The following is a 6,008-nucleotide window of genomic DNA, read 5'->3' as shown; positions in this document are numbered from 1 at the left end:
CGTAAACTGACCCGGAAGTACACAGGACCGGCTGTAACGCGCACCATAGAGATTAGAGTAGAAGCAGATAGATCTATCGCAATGTGAAGAATGACACAGGGCTGCATCGTCAAGTAGCTGCATTTTTTTGTTCAATGCGCCTTGAAATGTTTGAAAACGTGTGTAAATCCGTGTCTGTGAGAGGAATAAGCACTCCAAACAAGGCCAAGCTCAGAAAGGGCATTTACTACTGTCTTTGCTGCTACCATTGTTGGAGGATTGACGCGCTGAAATCCCAGTTAGATCTACAATAAAGTCCTAAATTTCTCTATTGATTTGAATGGGCAACTCTCAAGGCCCGGGGGAAACTTAAAATGGCTTCTAATGCCGAAAGTTCTTTGTTCGTAAAATGATATGGGTTACTTTATCTTTTCTATCTCTGAGAGAGAGAAATACGCAAACGGGTCGGGGTAATGGGGGAAGGGAGAAGGGTGTTAATTTAGGAAAGGGGGTACGCTATTTTGCGTTCTCTTTCTTTTGTTCCTCCCAAGGCGAGCAAAGGGGAGTGGCAGAAAGCAAAGGAATGCAGGGGAAAGAAGCACGTTGCCGGTTTAGTGATTTTCCCCACTAAATCTAATGTTTTTAGGCAGGCCTGACTGCAGCAGTGGCCCAGGTGGGGCACTGGCCCAGGAATGCAGAGGGGCCCCTCACTGGCCCCAGATGAATGGGATTTGCTGCTTGTTGCCAATCCTATCCTATTCCAATGGCAGGAAGTGTCCCCCCTTGCTAGCCTCTTGGCGAGTGGAGGGGAAATTGACGGGTTAATACCACAGAGTTAAAAGCTGAGCCCAGAGGGTCTCCTCAGCTTGGCAACTGTCTCATTCAGTACTGATGTTGGGATGGTCTAGGCTGGTTGCCTCCTAATTTCTGTAGAATTAACCCCTTAAATGCCCTCCAGCAGAAGGGCAGAAGGAAAGAGCAGCGGCAGCAGCTCCAAGCCAGGCTGGATCATGAAGGAGCAAAGGAGGAAGAGGAGGCTTCCTGGCATGGCATGCTTTGCTGCAGGGTAGGCAGCAGGGACTCCGGAGCCATGGCAGGAATGCCCCCGATGAACTTACAGAGGTCTGGCATGTTGTAAACCGCCCAGAGAGCTTCGGCTATGGGGCGGTATACAAATGTAATAAATAAATAAATACCTTCTCTCTCTCCCCCCTGTCTGATTCCTCTGTCACTCCAGTCTTTCTGTTTGGGTTTTGTTTTACTTTAAAAAGGTGAGGCCAAGAGGGAGGAGTGTGGTTTGAGGAGGAAAGGAAGACGGCAAGGGCCCCCCTGATAGCCTTTGCCCATGGGCTCCCAGAAATCTGGAGCCGGCCTTGGATATACAACACAAACACAATTCTTTGCTATGTTCAAAAGTCCCATCAATTTACAGCACAATCCTAACCATGTCTACTCAAAAGGAAGTCCTATTGAATTCAATGGGATTTACTCTAGGTATGTTTACTGTGGACAAGACTGGATTTAAGCTTCATATTGGGAAGTTTGCGAAACAGCGCCCTCTTCAAAATTTAAACCTGTCTGACTCCTACACACAAGAGAGAAAAAGTCTGCAAGCTTACTTATTCAATCTGTGAGATGTTCAGAAAAGCAGGAAAAAGCACATTTTCTGAGCCTGGGCCAGTCACTGCCTCTCAGCCTCAGAGGAAGGCAATGGTAAACCCACTCTGAATACCGCTTACCATGAAAACCCTGTTCATAGGGTTGCCATAAATCAGAATCAATTTGAAGGCAGACAATTCAACTATAAATAAAAACTGTAGATTCTTCTGTCTATAATTCCTTGTCAATCACAACCCTGACTTCTTATTGGCTAAAAACCTGAAAGGGCAGGGATTAGAGCAAAACTTAGAGCAACTAAGAAGTTGCAGGGGCGGCAGCTGACGTTTTGATATATATCTCTGGAACCAGACCGTCCTAGAAACTTAATTTTTTTAAAGAATGAAAGCTGAAAGTCTGGAGATTAAGGTGAGTCACCTGGAGGGGACCCCCAAAAACCAGTCTCTGACTGAAAAACAGATCTGACAACCTTATCTCTGATTTATGCCTTAATTCTAGTAACATAAGCTGCCTTATACCACATCAGATCATTGGTCCTTCAAACTCAGTATTGTCTACGCTGGCTGGCAGCAGTTCTCTAGAGTTTAAGGCAGGAGTTTTTTCCTAGCCCGATCTGGAGATGCTATGAATTGTACCTGGGACCTTCACTTGCAAAGCATATGCTCTACCACTGAGCCAAAGCACTTCCTTCTCATTTTTTAAGTACAAATGTATTTTTTCCTCTGGTTCTATTTTTATCTGACCAATAAAAGGTTCACATACCTTTTATCTGCAATGACCATGTCAGAAATTAACCACTGTTGGGGTTGGGCAGGCCTTTAAAGGTAGGGCTACAGAGAGGATTTATGGATCCTGCAGCAAATGACTCATATCATACTTCTAAGTTCATTGGCTGTCAGTTTTCCTCTCTGCTTCATATAGTATTGGATATTAGTTAAATATATTTTAATTTATAACAATATTTAGAAAGCACCTACTTATTAAAAAATGGCAATGTACAATAAAATTGTTAAAACGTCATAGGATTATAAAATACAGAACTAACGACCAACCCTACAGCACATTAATGATCTAAAAATGCCTGCGAAACTAGTATGTTTTCAACAGGCAGCAGAACAGCAAAACTGTAGGTGCTGGTTGGATTTCAATAGGAACAGTGCCACTACCTTAGGTCACATAGAAACTAAACAAACAGTCAAGAGGCCTTCTCCAGATCATTGCAGTGATTGGGACAGTGTATAAGTCCATTTAAGGCTTTGTATACTAATACCTTGAACTTAGCTCAGTAATATACTAGCAGCCAGTGCAGAGCTTTCAACATCAGTGTAATATGTTGATACGGGCCTTCGCTGGCCAAAAGCCAGACTGCAGCATTCTGCACTGGTTGCAATTTCCAAACCAATCTCCAGGGTAATCCCATTTAGAACACATTGCAGTAGTCCAGCGTAGAGGTAATCAAGGCCTTCACCACTGTGGCAAAGTTATCTCTGTTCAGGAATGGCCGTAGTAGGTATACCACTGAAGCTGGAAGAAAGCACTCTCAACCACCGAGGACACCTGTGCCTCCAGTGAGAGTAATACATCCAAGACTACCTCCAAGCTATGCACCTGCTCCTCAAGGGAGAGTGCAACCCTGTTAAAACTGGCAACCTGAGAAACCACTCACCTACAGGGCATTTTCAGCAGATGGCAAAATATCAGAACTGTGGGTGCCCGTTTGATTTCAATGGGAAGAGCGTTCCAAAGTACTGGAGCCAATGCGCTAATGCATATAAACTACATAGATTTGAGATAACAGTGGGACAATCAGGAGGGCTTCTCCAGAAGATCGCAGTGATCTGGCCAGTATATAACAGACAAGGTGGTCCTTCAGGTAATCTGGTCCTAGATTGTTCAAGGCTTTATGCACACAGTAATATCTTAAACTTAACTTGGTAATGTACTGGGCACCCAGTGCAGAATTTTCAGCACTGGTATAATATGCTGATGTGGAAGCCAAACCCACGCTGCAGCATTCTGCACTAGCTGCAATTTCTGACCCAGCCTCAAGGGTAGCCCCATGTAGAACTCATCACAGTAGTGCAGCCTATAGGCTACCAAGGCCTGCACCACTGAGGCCAAATTATCCTTGTCTAGGAATGGCTGTAACCGGTGCACCACCCAAAGTCAGAAGAAAACACTCTTAGCCACTGAAGACACCTGTGGCTCTAGTGGACAGTGATGGGTGCAAGAGTACTCCCAAGCTACACACTTGCTCCTTCAGGGAGGTGACTCATCCAGGCAATTTATCGGGGCTGGTGATGCAGATGGGGTAAAGACAATCAGACGTGCAACTAGTACCACATTGCTTACTCATGCGGAAGCCTGCTTCTCCCCGCACATCTGCTGTCCCGCATGGGAGTGATGGATGATGGATCTGTGGAGAAGCCTTGCACTAACAGAAAGCAACAGATCTTTGTAATACAAGTGTTTGGAAGCATTAGTTCTGCATATCTACTCACCGGCCTCCAACAAAACACTCCAAGACAATGCAGATTCACTTTTGTATGGAGTTGCCAGGGAGGACGTAGAGAGGAGGAAAGCTGGAATGGCTCTCAATACAGAGCAAGCTTGATTTGTGCCAAGGAAAAATGAGTAACAACGACACTATTCTGCAAACAGTCCCACATTTGTCCTTTCCCCCAATGAAGCCAAGAAAAAAACCCACTCTTAACAAAAGAAGTGCTGTGTAGTTGTTGCTCATTACTTGACAAATACACTGCAAAAGAAGCACCTTCTGTTTCGGCAGAACAAGGAATTGACAACAGAAACAACATGTTCTAGAAGTTAAGCTATTGAGGGTTTCCATCTCTTCCTTTTCGATTCTCTTAATAGGGTTTTATGAAAGCAGGCTTTCTAGTTCTGCCTTTTGTTTTCTTTCTCCTCTCCAGATTCTGGTTGTTTTTCCTTTCGTGAATTCATTTTGCTTCTATAAGAGCATTTGGTGGTCTGTTGAATGCAGTGGGGGGAGAAAAACATCTGTTAAAGCAAATTTGTGGTTGGGGATAATGCTACACAGAGAAGCCAAAGCACCATTGTTAGGCTATTAATAGCTACTAGCACAATGTCAATGTGTTACCTCCATGGTTGGGAGGCAGTGTGTCTCTGCATCCCAGTTCCTGAGATCTATAGGTGAGAAAAGTGCTGCTGCACTCAGGTCCTTTGCGGACTTCCATAGACACCCGGTTGGCCACTGAGAACACGATGCTACACTAGATGGGCCTTTGGGCTGATCCAGCAGGCTTTTCTTACACACTATTATACAGCCACGAGAGTGGCTGTGTTTACTCAGCACCCACAAAGTCTGGGGATTCAGCTCCGAATGAGATGTTAATAATTTTGTTAAGAGCTACAAGGGTTCAGAAGGCACAGGGAAGGGCCATAGCCCAGCGGCAGAGCAGCTGCTTTGCATGCAGAAAGGCCAGGTTGAATTCCCTGCATCTCCAGGTAGATCTGGGAGAGAAGACAGCCTGAAACTCTAGAGAGCCACTGCCAGTCAGTGTAGACAGACCAATGGTCTGACTCTGAACAAGGCAGCTTCCCATGGCCCTGAAGAGGTTGGGGAACCTGTAGCCCTTCAGTTGTTGTTGGACTCCAAATCCCCTCCGCCACAGCCAGGGTGGCCAATGGTCAAGGATGATGGCCGGGTTGTAGTTCAGCAACATCAGGAGGGCCACAGGCTCCCCACTCCAGTCCTAGAATGACAGCCAAGTAAGGGTAGACAGGACCCTAAGGGGTCACAACTTCTGGAAGGCCCAGGTTCCCTCTGTCCCTGAGCTAGAGGAAACTCGTCTTGGTCAGTTTAGGTGATTAAATATCCTGTGGAAGACAAAATCGCTTTCTTTAGCACTTGTGTTAATTTTGAATTGTGGTGTTCCTTAAAAGGTTAAAAGGTTTATGAGAAAAGGAATTACCCCTAAGGGGGTAAGCAAACCCAAACGTAGCTTGAGGACAGAACATGCTCAGTGGGCATGGGATGATGACTGTTTGGGGTGGAAAAGAAAAATTGGAATGGAGTATCCTGAGCAAGGATATGGTTAGCATCCTGACCAAGGGAACTCTGTGCTGCTTTTTTGTTTAGGTCTCACTTGTAGATTCTAATGTTCATACACCATTTTACCATGAGGAAAGAGAGGAGAAAGCAGACAGTTTCATGAGCTGCCAATATCTAGCGCACTGCATTCCAGTCAAGGTAGCCCCTCCTTCCCCCACAGAGCTACTGAACTATCTTAATTTCAATGGCTCTGCTCCGAGTATAACTTAGATACAACCCTATATAAAAATAGAAAATGAGTCTTGCTGTAATCTTAATTTAAAAAGTAAAGGTAAAGCTGCCACATCAGAAATGTTCGCAGAATTCTATTTTTCCTCCT

The sequence above is a fragment of the Rhineura floridana genome, chromosome 8 (assembly GCF_030035675.1).
Source record: "Rhineura floridana isolate rRhiFlo1 chromosome 8, rRhiFlo1.hap2, whole genome shotgun sequence".
In the NCBI taxonomy this organism is placed as follows: Eukaryota; Metazoa; Chordata; class Lepidosauria; order Squamata; family Rhineuridae; genus Rhineura; species Rhineura floridana.
The sequence above is the reverse complement of the archived record's forward strand: the minus strand, read 5'-3'. Positions refer to the sequence as shown.